Below are 12961 nucleotides of genomic sequence, written 5' to 3' on the forward strand. Positions count from 1 at the left end.
ATGTACATTGCAATAGTTTTACAATGGCCTAGGAATTTAAATGCTTGTTTTTAAAAACAACAGTAGTTTATTGAGAACTTAAGTACCAGACAACAGTACGATTTTTTTTGACATGTGTCATTTCTTTTGCTCATCTTAACATTATGACTTGTAGAGGTCGTGACCTCAGTGTTTCAGATTAGTACACCGAAGCTGGGAGAGGTTAAACTGTTTAGCTTAGTTCTCATAGCTATCGAGTGGCAGAGCTAGGGTTTGAATGCAAGTGCAGTGGACTCAAAAGTTATGTTGTGTTGTTATATAATATTGTGGTACCACCCATGTATGTTTTGGTCCAACCTCACAGGACAAATTTATATCTAGGTGTTGGGCCTCGTTTGAGAATACCAGTATATTAATGATCTTTGGTAGCTATTGTCCATTCCTGTATCTTTTAGCCTGATCATTAGGTGGCTCTTAGAACATCCTGTTGACAATATTTATGAATGACTGAAAGTTAACATTGTTCTGCATTTCAAATATTTACTTGGTTGTATTGATACTCAAATATGTAAAAACTGGGCTCAGGCTGTTTTCTGTACTGCATCTGCTATGACATTGACAGAACCAAAGCAGTTCATTGTTCATTTCTTGATTTGTTTTTGATCAAGGGCTTTCGGTTGCAGTTTATGAGCCCTCATGAGTTTCATGTGTTCTTTGAATCACCTGAAAAAAAAACATATGTGTGTATGTGTGTGTGTGTATCTTGTGTGAACTTTTTAATAGATAAATTTATCTATAGATATATTCATTTACCTATCTGAATATGTATTCTTATTAGTATATTCTTTTGGTTGATATATTCATCCAAATCTTGAAGTAGTCTGAGTTCTCAAATATGCTTAAAGCCAACAGCTCAATATCCAAAAATCCACTATTAGGTAAAAATCAATTTTGTCATTATGTTCTTTAGATAGACTCAAACAGCAATGAATTTACTAAAACATAATATCATTTAGTTACCTTTTTCTTCTTCATGTGCAATCATAGAATAAGGCATTGCAATAGCTGACTTTTGAACTCTTTCTGTGAACATGAATCTTGCTCACATCAATCCAGGAATCTTGCTCAGACAGGAAATGAGATTATGTAACTGGAAAAAAGAAATCCTTTTCTACCTCCTCTATAGCCAGACTGAGATGATGTTCTGTCTGCACACTTAATTGGGTCCTCACAAATATTTGTATGATTCTAAGCTTTAGTTAGATCTTAGAATGAGCAGGAAAAATTTCAGAATTTGGTTTGTCAGTAGATGCTGAAGAAAATAGAACTGCTTTGCATTAGATTTTTTTTTTTCTCCTCTTAGTGCAGAGAAGGGGAAGAAGAGATTGATTAGTGTAGGTACATAGAGAAAAGAGGAGATGGTCTAATGTCATTGCAAACAGGCCAAAGGATTTCTGTGCATAGATATTAAGTTTTAATCTGTTTGCTTTCTTAACTCCAATGCAATAATATTGATAACTAATACTTATTGGACTTTTACTTTGTGGCCAGTCATTGTGCTAATGCAACATGCCTTATCTCATTAATTCTTTATTACAACTATGTGAGGTGGTACCATCATTTTACAAGTATGTGACCAAGATTCTACAAGCCATAAGGGGCACAATCAGTCTAGACAGGTATTCTTATCCAATTCTTTTCTTCATATCCTTCTGGAAATTCCTTTCTGCTCTCCTGCGTTCAGTGTCTGCTCTACACACAACTAGTAGTAGTGTGTGTGTGTGTGTGTGTGTGTGTTTGCAAGCTTGATTTTTGTGTTTGTTAGCTTATTTTGGTTAAAACTAAGAAAAAACGTTGAGTTCTCTATTTGCATGGCTTCCAGTGTGGAGATAAAGCATTACTTTGAGAAGTAAAGAAAGAAAAATGATCTTGGTAGATAGAAGTTTGGAGTCAAAAACCTGAATCCTGAGATGATCAAGATAGTGTAAACTCTGGCATACTCAAAAAACTTGTTGAATGCTTGAGATTTTCCACAAAGTTATGGATTGTACAAAATATATCTTTACATTAAGGGAGCAGTGTGACCTCAGCTGATATCTGAGGTACAGTTGGAATTGCACAACTTGGTCTTTGGGAACTTTTGTTTATCCTCACTAATAATCTAGTTAATAATCTTTTCTGTATTTATTATCTGGCATTTTATGTCAAAATTGCCTGGGTTATAGTTTGAGACATAATATCATTAGTCTTTTCCTTGTGTGGCATATTTATATCTCTAGTTTTGGGAAAGATGATCATATGTCCCAGTTTGTTCAAAATAGTCTTCATTTATGCTTTTTGTCCTAGAAAAATTATTAATAAAGTCCTAGTTTGTACAATAAATTCATGATCACTCTATCTTTTAGCACCATGTCTATTTCTTACTATCTCCGAAGGATTTGCAACAGGAGTTTAACAGTTTCACCTTCAAGTTTTCTAAAATTCACAATGATGCAATCCAATTAGAGAAAAGATATGAATTCATTACTTTTAAGGCAATTTCTGAGATGTATGACTGTCATATACCTGTAATTGACCATAAGGTAGATGTGAGAGAATATATCCCCTACACTTTCCTACTAAAAAGAACAGTATAGTTTAATGGATAAAGTGTGGGCATGATGACTAGGTTCAAGTCTCAGCTTTAATTAATTGTGTGAATTTTAGAACTTATTTTTGAACCACTATTCTTTGACTTTCTATTTCTTTTTTTTTTATAGATTTTTTTTTTAAAGATTTTTTTATTTTTTCCTTTTTCTCCTCAAAGCCCCCCGTACATAGTTGTTTTGTATATTCTTCGTTGTGGGTCCTTCTAGTTGTGGCATGTGGGACGCTGCCTCAGCGTGCTCTGATGAGCAGTGCCATGTCCGCGCCCAGGATTCGAACCAACGAAACACTGGGCCGCCTGCAGCGGAGCCTGCAAACTTAACCACTCGGCCACGGGGCCAGCCCCGACTTTCTATTTCTTTAGCCTTAAAATGGGAATACTCCAATAAAGGAACTTAATAAGGTTGTTGTAAAGGTTAAAATTAGCATTATGTAAAATGATTAGCATGAAGCATGCCACAAAGTAGGAGTAGGCTTTGAAAATGATCACTTTATTACTGTTATTATTACCTTCTTTCGAGAAACGCCTTTCAATATTTAATCAGGTAATGAGCGAGTTACATTAGGCTTAAGCAGAAAATGAACTTCTGGATTTAAATGAACCCAATACTTTTATTCACTATTTTTAAGATACAAAAATAATAATTTTTTAATCTAAAAACATAAGCTCTATCATTGAAGTAAATAATGAGAAGTGATACATTTGAAAATTTCAGGAACAGAAGTAAATACTTTATATCTATTCACGAATCTTTAATTATTCACACGTAGTTTAATGTTTGTTTAAAAGCATTTTTTTCTTCTAAAAAACTAAACTGCTTTGAGAGAAACTTTCTCAATTTTGAAAAAATATTCTCAATTTGTAAATCTCTGCCTCTCATTTGATTCTCAAATGTTCAGATAAATTGAGGTACCTTTCTGTTAGGTTTCTTTTTTAAAAAACAACTTTATTGAGGTATAATTTACATACCATAAATTCACCCACTAATTATACAATTCAATGATTTTTAGTCAGTTTATCAAGTTGTGTAATCATCATCATATCCAATTTTAGAACATTTTCATCATCCCAGTAACATCCTTCATTCCCTTTTACAGTAATTCCCATTCCCACCCCAAATCCAGGAAAAAACGTTAGTTGTTAAATAAGTCATTATACTGAAACTCTTTCCTCCTTACAACGCCACTGTGAATCAGGAGCAGCAGCGAACAGGGACGATATGACTCTCTTTTGCCAGAATATGAGTTGAAGTGAGAGCAGATGCTCATCTATATTAGATGGCAGAGGGGAATGGGACAGTGCCACCGGCAGGGGAGGTCGAGATGGCATCACTCGATTAGATCTCGTCGGAGACCCATATCCACTCAGGGTAGCGTAAATCTGAAGACTTTCAGTGGAAGTGTACCCCCCAGTGATTATAGAAGCCTCACCCTTGTCACACAATGCTTTGCATATAACATATTACGATTCATAAAATGTTTCAAAGTTTATTAAGCCTATACAATAGCGTTCAACCTATATAACAAGCTTTGATTTTACTTATATACAACTATTCCCATTCTTTTCCTGAGGATAAAATGGAGGGAATAATCTTCTAAATTTGGATGCAAAAAAGCTTGAATCCTGACTTAACTTTGACCTTTCAATACCATAACTTTTCCATGATTCAAAGGAGTAGATAATTATTTCCCCTATCTACTTTGTTCTTTTTTGTGTGTGTGATATTTAAACGTGAAAAGACTTTGCAATCTAGAACACTTCTAATCACCTCCCACTTGGACAACTGCTAGTAGCTGCCTGCGTGGTCTCTCTGCCTCTGCTCTTTCTTATTCAAAACCACTCTGTACACAGCAACCAAGGGGTTTTTTAAAAACCAAGCGGCTTTTTAAGTTATACTTAAAACTCTCCAGTGCCTTCCCATTGGGAATAAAATCCAACATTTTTTCCTAAGTATCGGGCCACATGTAATCTTATGTGTCCACATTTACAATCTTACCATGTTAAATTTTGCTCATATGCTCCAGCCACACTGACCTTTCTTTTTTCCTCAAAAAGATCTTGACTAGCCTCTTATTTTCATTGTCTACATCCTTCACTGAAATATAACATTCCTGAGAGCAGGAAACATGCCCATCTTATTCCTTGCTATACTTTAAGTACATATGGCAGTGTCTGGCACATTGTAGATACTACATAAGGAAGTATTAAATGAGTCTGCTTTCTGTACACACATTGACTTCCCTCACAAATGAAATAAAAAACAAATGAAGAGCAAGCTCAAGTATTTTTAAAATTTATACATTAATTTCAATTTAATTTATCCATTCTTTTTTAAAACCTCAAAAATGTTTAATGGGTGTAATTCTGGTATTATACTGGGGTTAATTGTCCTTGTTGTATTGATTTATGTCAGACAATGTAATATATTGATCTAGTGTGCTTATCTTGTTCATATGTAAATTTTAACCCCCAATATCAATAGAATAATACACAGAAGAAAAGTTATAGAAGAGATATAACCCATCATTACAAAGGAGAAATACTGCAACTGAGGGGCCTCCTTGAGAAAGCTCTAAACCTTAGGATGAAGACAAGGAAAAGTTTTCATGAATGGAGTTCTGGGGAACTTTTTATTTGAGTGTGTCTGGAGTTTATTCAACTATATGCACTTATTATTTTCTATTAACATTTATTTTATGTTTTCAGAGTTTTAAACTTCTTAAAAACCTGGAATGATAATTACTTTATGAACTTGGATAAGGTTGTTTGCTTTGTCCTCAGAAAAATCATGACGTATCTCCAGGGGTGAGTGTTACGCAGATTTCACATGCACTTTTCAACAAGCTGGAGTAGAGAGAGGGAATGAGAGCAGATGTGATAAGAAAATAGATGTCATTTTTCCCTACACTGGAAGGTAATTCTACAACATTTCTACTGTGGAAAACGTTGTATGTTTGGTGACAAATATGTAAAAAAATATTAGTTGAAGTGGTTAACCATTGCCAAGTGTAAAGATACATTCTTGAGATGCAGATATAGGTGAACATACTTGCCCTGAATTAATAATCCAAGTTACCTAAATCTTGTACCTTTCTTACCTTATCTCCTTTATGCTCAATGAGAATACCAAAATCATATTTCTTTATCCCTGTGTGTATGTATGCATGTGTATGTATACATATACATATGTACATACACGTATAGAAATATCCAAGAGGAGGTACATTTTAAAGCATCTCTTGTAATCATGTTGAGCCATATGACTAGTCTTGGCCAATGGCCTGAAGCAGACTTAACATATATTACTTATGGATCAAGCAAACAAGAGTAAATTTGACTTCTCTATTCATTATCTTCCCTTGCTGCAGTAATGTAGAAGCCAAATGCTCCAAATACTATACTTAAAAATACAAGTCACCTGGACCCTTGAATCAGCATTTGGAAGGTGGATACTCTGCATCAGCGCTATGTGAGTGAGAAACAAGATTGTATACATTAAGCTACTGAGATTTGGGGACTTGTTGATTTTTGCAGCATAATTTTATTAGTGAAGAACTTGCCAGAAAGCAGTTCAGATTGTCCAAATTAAGTACATTTACTGCAAGAAATTGGGTGCACAGATGATGTAAGAGTAGACAAAGCAAACCAGAGACAGTAAGGCAATCCCAAGATTAGCTAGAACAAGAAGATGCTACCCTTGGAATAGAGAGACAATAGGAGAAGATGGTATTTACCCAGAAGCCAAGGCCATACAATGATACCTAGAACCACAGGGAGACCTGCCTTATGGAAACTGTAACAACAGAGGGAAGGACTATCTGGTGGAAACTAGAAAGAGATGCAACAGAGAACAAAGATGATAGGATAGCTACCATTCTTCCTTCTCTTCCTTTAGTTACCTACGTGTCAAGGCTTCCCATTGACTTCTCCCATCAAGAATCCAGAGGGAAGGGGAGCTGTGGAATGTAGTTCCAGCGATATATAGCAAAGCAGGGGAGAGGCAGTGTGAATCTTAAAGCAAATTGGCTGTTGATTGGCAGAACGGCCTAGATTATTCTAGTTAGTAGACTAACTCTATGAGAGAGAGCATAGAGAAAATATATACTCATCAGGTGTGAAAGATTCATCTTTATCTTCGTCAAATGAGAGACCCAATGTTAGTACTGTGGCCCAATAAATTCTCTTTTCTGTTGATATTGACAAATTCGTGGAGAAGAAGGGAAGAAGAATGTTGGGATGAGGAGGAGGAAGTTGAGTTATATCTTAAACTCCTCTTAGAGATCAATATTCTCCCCAGCTTTTGTTTCTCTCCTTTAACCCGATGGTCTTAATAGCAATTTCTTAGTGAACTGGGGATGTTGATATTACTGGTGGGGGAGAAGATTATCAGAGAACTAGAAAAGCAGGGCTTGAAGGGATGTGGGATTGCTTCCTGTGCTGGAGACTCTGGGTTTGCACTAACCCAGAGACTGCTGCTAGAGGCTGTGTGACTAAATACTCACAAGTAAAATTAGGAAAAGCACTTAAAAGGAATTGACTTACATGGAAGATGAGCATTTTTATTCTTCCATTCTTCCTCCTGCTTGTTATTTGAAATGCCAAATTGATGCTTGGAGCTCCAGTGGCCTTTTTAAATTATGAAGTAAATCTCAAGTACAGGTGTCATGTTGTTGGATGATAGATCAGAAGGAGAAGAAACCTGGGTGCCTGATGGGCCAGGAACCAACAAACCTGCCCTAGACTAAGTGTCTTTGGAAATTTCTTATGTGAGCAATACATATCAACGTTTCAACTGTTATTACTTTGATTTTATTCGTTAAATGTAGTCTAAATTAATCATTACTGATTTCCCCCTCCCCCAGCAGCTTCTATTCATCTTTCTGAGTCCAAGAAGAAGTAGTATAGTTCAAGTGATGAAATCTTTGACTCAGCGTGACTGAACCCACAAAAGAGGTGTCTGAAACGTGCCACCAAATTGGGGATTACCAAATGTATTGCGTGATCTCTAACAGAAAAGAATGAAGCCGGGTTGGCCTTAGATATTCTGTGGTCAAGTCATGCATATTAACGCATGTTTTCTTTTCACATCTCTCTCTGACCATCCCCTGTAAGAGCTCAGAGATGAAGGTTTATCTAATGGACTGACCGGTGATGGAATGGATGCTTCAGAGATATTTCAAGCAGGCTACAAGAATTCCCCAGTTTAGTCCACAAATCCATCGTTGATCCAGGATGTAGGTTACAGCTGGCAAAGGAAAGGAAATACAGAGTTCAAAGTAAGGTGAGGAGGCTCACGGCCAAAAAACCCCATATGCAGAGACTGCTTACGGCCTACCTTAGCCCATATGGAAGTTCACTGCTTTTACCATTTAGAGGTCCCAAGAGATCCTGTCTGGAAGGAGAAATAAATCCCTGTCCCCACTAACACCAGATCCTGCTTGCTGCATGTGGGATATTACTCAGCAGGCACAGCTGCTCTCGCAGGTTTATATAAACATCCGAGCCCTTTCCTAAAGTCTGAGACTCTTTCTTTCTTTTGCAGCAGTTGCCTCCTAATTTCAAGTTCCCCTAATGTATAAGATCTGCAGAAACTAAGCCAAATGTAAATCATGTTAAAGGGTGAAAAGAGACGGTGTTTGGGCCAGGACGCAGGATATCAACCATCTGAATACTTCCTTCAACCCACACTGCTCCAAATGCAATGTGCCTGAGAGATATAGGCACAGAGGTTGAGGCCAGCCGAAGGCATATTCTTCATCATCATGTGGCTTTTGCCCTGAATCCCAATGTAATGTCACCTCCTCAGGCAGTTACCAAATGGAACTGGCCCCAGACTGGTCTCACCTGCCAAATGTGTGGGAGCAGATCCCACCACTATTGACTACAGGTTTAACTTTGCACCGAAAACTCTCTACCCATCAGGATTGAGGCCAAATAACATTTCTCGCCTTTGACAATGACCCATTCTTGATGGAAGAAGGATGAGTGAGGAGGAGGCAGGAGTTGGTATCATTTGATTGGTAGATGAGTAAGGAATAGGACAGGCACATTAGCTTATTGTAAAAGACCAAGGCTAAGATGTTGTGCTCATGTTATTTCTGTTCCCTTGTCGAGGTACAAAATCTACACACACTTCAGCAGAAAAATCTTTTTGCCTGCATAACGTCCGTTCTGTCTTTTATTAGTAACAGTTCCCTGATTTTCCTTACTCATTCTAATTTTATGTTTACCCTACCCCCTTGCATCCAGATGGATGAACATGTTCCAGGCTCAGACAGAGTGTTCCATTCCTCCAGCCACAGCAGTTCAGAGATGGCAGTGAGACTCCATGAAGCCAATGAGTCTCAGGTTTGGAACTTTCATTAGAGCACTTGAGAAAGAAGTCATACTTTTAACTAGAGTTTCTGGAACTGCTGGCAGACATTTTATCATTGCTAAAATCTGCCAGAGAATGGAGCCAACGCAGAGGAAAAAGGTATTATCCCTAGATTTTTCAATTTAATGAGGAAACCATTTCTTTTCTTTCTTTCCTTCTTTCTTCTTCCTTCCTTCTTTCTTTCCCTCTTTCTTCCATTCCCCCATTTTTTTTTTTTTTTGCAAAAGTATATTTAGGTTACATTTTTGTCACTAGTTTAATAGAAGTTTGCTATACATCATGTTTGCCAGATGAGCTGCCTATTCCACTTAAATGTTAATTGCATGTATCTGGAAAAATGCCTGGCATATTTTATTTATATTTTCTATTTTGGGAGATCTATAGGTTATGTTAGACACATAATCCAGAATGCAGTCTCCGTAATCAAGGTTACTGTGAAGATCTCTCATAAATAGGGAACTATAGCTCTAGAACAGCATTCATTGATTTCATAAAATTTACCCTGGATCCATTTGTCATGTCTGTTATTCCCCTAAGAATAATATTACTTTTGTTAGCTAATCTCTACTTTTTGAGATCTTCCGTCATAAGCAGAACTATCTGTATGTCAGTTTCGCTCATTAACTGATTGTTCAGTATAGCCCTGAGGATTAGTTCATTGCCATTAGTGGTACAGCCTTTAGAAAATGTTCCAGATTATTTTTGCGCTCCCTATTGTGACATTAATTTTAATTCTCTCATTGATTACAGTTTATATTATCCCCTCTGTGGGAAGCTTGAGACCCAAGGACAAAGCATCAGTATCTATATTACTTTTCTCAGGCCATTGAACCTAGAGTTGGCAGAGCACCCAAACATGACATAATAGAATGTATGCTGTGAGCTGTTGTAGATCCGTGGTGAAACAGTAAGCCTCAAACATGTGCTTGAAGCTTGTCAGTGAATTGGAACCAAGAGCTTCTACTTGTAGATGCATTCAGTCTTGTTGTTTGTGAGTCTCAGGCTGGCAAACCGAAGGGTTTTCAGAGGCATTGTTTTCTGAATAAAATGCTCCCTCTAAGCTAAACCTGAAGCCTCTGTAGCAGTTTACCTTGCTTCCTTACTCACAAGGACAAATCAATGCAGGAGTGAAGTAGTGATCCTAAGCTCTGAAGACTTGCTTTTACTTCCAGAATATTCTACTTGCCAGGGAGGATTTGCTGTACTCTGTTCTTGTTTGAGTGGTCTTCTCTGCCTCGATCCTGGCACTAACTGTCCCTACAGTTACTCTGATGAGGGGTCAGAACCTCCCTTTCATTTTATAGTAAAGCTTCCCCTACAGACTCCACTAAATTTGTAATAGAAAAACAACCCAGGCCATATTATTTTCTCTATGGTCAACAATATAAAAGTATGTGAAGCTTTGGGGTTAGGCCAGTGCCCTCACCCTCCAAAACCCTGAATGATAGGCCAAAGTTCTCTCTTCTCTCTATGAAGCCTGTATTATAATCGGCCAAATTATCAGTTTCCAATCTTTCTATTCCCCAGATACTTTTGGGGGACTTTAGACTTCATCACCTTGGAAAAATCACACAAAGCAGCATGTGATTTTTTCCATCCTCCCACATGTTTGTTCATATTTTATATGTAAGGTGTCAACACAGCCTGAAGTAGCCCCTCATGACTGAATAAGGATACCCACGGACTTGCTGTCCTTGTGGACATTTGCCTTCCCTATGTAACCAGTCTTCTAACAGTTTAGATTCCATTTTGGTATATTAGGTCTTATTACCACCCATATGGAGAGACAACAAAGCTGAGATCACACATTATTTTAGAGTTAGTAAGATAGCTTATCCAATGTTATCTTATATGAAACAACAAAAATATTAAAAAATTCTAGGACAAGTGTCCTCGTGCCTGTGAGTTAGTAATATGAATTTTTTCATATATTTCTCCAGGTGGTTTGTATTGTAAACTACATAAGATTTGCGTATTTCTCTTTTTCAGCAAAATTTGACCTTTGGGACCCATTCTTTTATCTCAGAGTTTTACTATTAAGATTACATTGCATCTTTCAGTTCTTCAATTAAACTCTGGGAAACTCTTTGTTTCCAAGATGCCAGATGTCCGAGCCTATGACTATTTGCTCAATAGCTTATCATGAATAACGACGAGGTTAAATTCCTAAGGAGGACACGGGCAAATCTTTCACGTTGAGGTTGACTCTCTCCAATTGTCACAACCTAAAGCATCTGCTATGATATCACTTCCTGATATTTTTGTCAATTTACTAGAATCCATCTTCAAACACTTGTTCCCTCCCATTGCTTATTTGGGTTCTGGAGCTTAACTAGGAATTTCCTTTGGGGGCTCCTGGGGACCTATATCAAACCGGGGACTGAGATCATCCCTATTGGTGAGATGCTGCTAGAAAACCCAAAGATGGAGTTGCACATCCAGAAATGCAGAACTTCCACAGCTGAGGTTATCAAGCAGCTCTTGAAAGATATGCGAGCTGCTAACCCACAGGATCAGCTCCATGCCTTTGAACTTGAAACAAGAATGGACCAGGTCACATGTGCTGCTTAAAATTCAGGACAAAGTATCTTGGGTGTGTTTAATCTAGGGGAGTGTGCTCTTTTTGTTTTGCATGCACACTTCTTCCTGGACTGGATTCTTCATCCTCAGCCCTTGGGTGGGCCCTGTGAAGGTGGGGGGAATGCAGGGTTGAAGAGAACTAAGTGCTTGTTATCAAAGATCCCCCCAAGTCTTGATCAGGAAATATGTGGGGTTATTTGAATACAAGCTGGAAAGTCTAGAGAAGTCTTCTGAGTGGGGGTTGCATTTGAGCTGAGTCTCTTAAGTTTTTTAAAAACACTTTTCTCATCATAATTAATAAGCACTCACTGTAGAAAATGTGAAAAAGCAAAAGGGAGCTAAATCTCATGAGAGTGTGTCTTTTTTTTTTCCTCACAAGCCTATTTCTTGCTTTCTATATCAGCTAGCACTAAAGAGGCAGTGTTATAGTGAAGAAAGTTAATGTCGTTAAAATAATATGCTCAGGTTAGCATGAGTCCAATTTCATTTTATGACTTTGATCTTCATATCTGAGTGAAAAGATACGTATACTACTCAACAGTGTTACAAAAGTACATTGATTTGTCTATCTAAGTTATAAGATATAAGTATTTTCTGGGGTAACAGCCATCATTTATTTAGTGCCTGTTCTGTGCTGGAAATCCGCTAAAGCAGTTCTTATAAGAACCTCATTAGCAGTGCTACCATTTTGTTGACGAAGGAGATTCAGAGAGGATGACATATCTTTGCCACTACTCTACTGCTCTGCACTGTTTGTCATATTCTATTGGTTCATCAAATCTGCAGATTTAGAAATAAAGCATTATTCACAGAGACAATGGGTCTCAGACTTTGGTTTCCCATTAAATTTGCTTTTATTCATTCATTCTCATTCATTTATCCGTCCACTCAAAAATATTCACTGAATGCCTCTTACATGGCAGATTATACTGGGAAATACATAGAAAATAGCACTTAAACTTTGAAGAAGATCAAAATCCCTGGGACACATGTTAAAAATGCAAGCGCCCAGCCTCCAGACCTACTGTATTAGACTTTTTCAGGGAGGGGAATGTATATGTACTATTAGCAAATTCCCCAGTTGATTATGGATTTCTCTTACAGGAATAATTTATAATCTCTCAAGTAGCAGGTAAACAAAGATTTTATTAACTAACATTTTCAAATCTCATAAACCAGTTTTACCACAACTCCATAAGATGCTACAGTACTTAATTTCTTATCATATACAAATTTATGCTAGTTTCTCTTCTTGGTGAACTCTTTAGCTGATAGCCTTGGTATGTGAATTAAGCCAACTGGGTGAATCAATTATGTAAAGTAAGCTGTAACTTAATACAAATCAGATTCACATCCAACTAAAAAATGCTATTAATTCT

At 37.2% G+C, this 12961-nt stretch overlaps 1 long non-coding RNA gene across 1 annotated transcript; it reads left to right on the top strand.

Moving 5' to 3' along the window:
- The first annotated feature begins 5407 nt into the window (after positions 1–5407).
- LOC139076496 (uncharacterized) lies at positions 5408–12393 on the top strand. Its single transcript, XR_011528190.1, has 4 exons — positions 5408–5540; positions 5995–6095; positions 7739–7907; positions 8876–12393. It is a non-coding gene; the product is annotated as an uncharacterized lncRNA (long non-coding RNA).
- The last annotated feature ends 568 nt before the right edge of the window (positions 12394–12961 follow it).

This window comes from Equus przewalskii, chromosome 16, assembly GCF_037783145.1.
Source record: "Equus przewalskii isolate Varuska chromosome 16, EquPr2, whole genome shotgun sequence".
In the NCBI taxonomy this organism is placed as follows: Eukaryota; Metazoa; Chordata; class Mammalia; order Perissodactyla; family Equidae; genus Equus; species Equus przewalskii.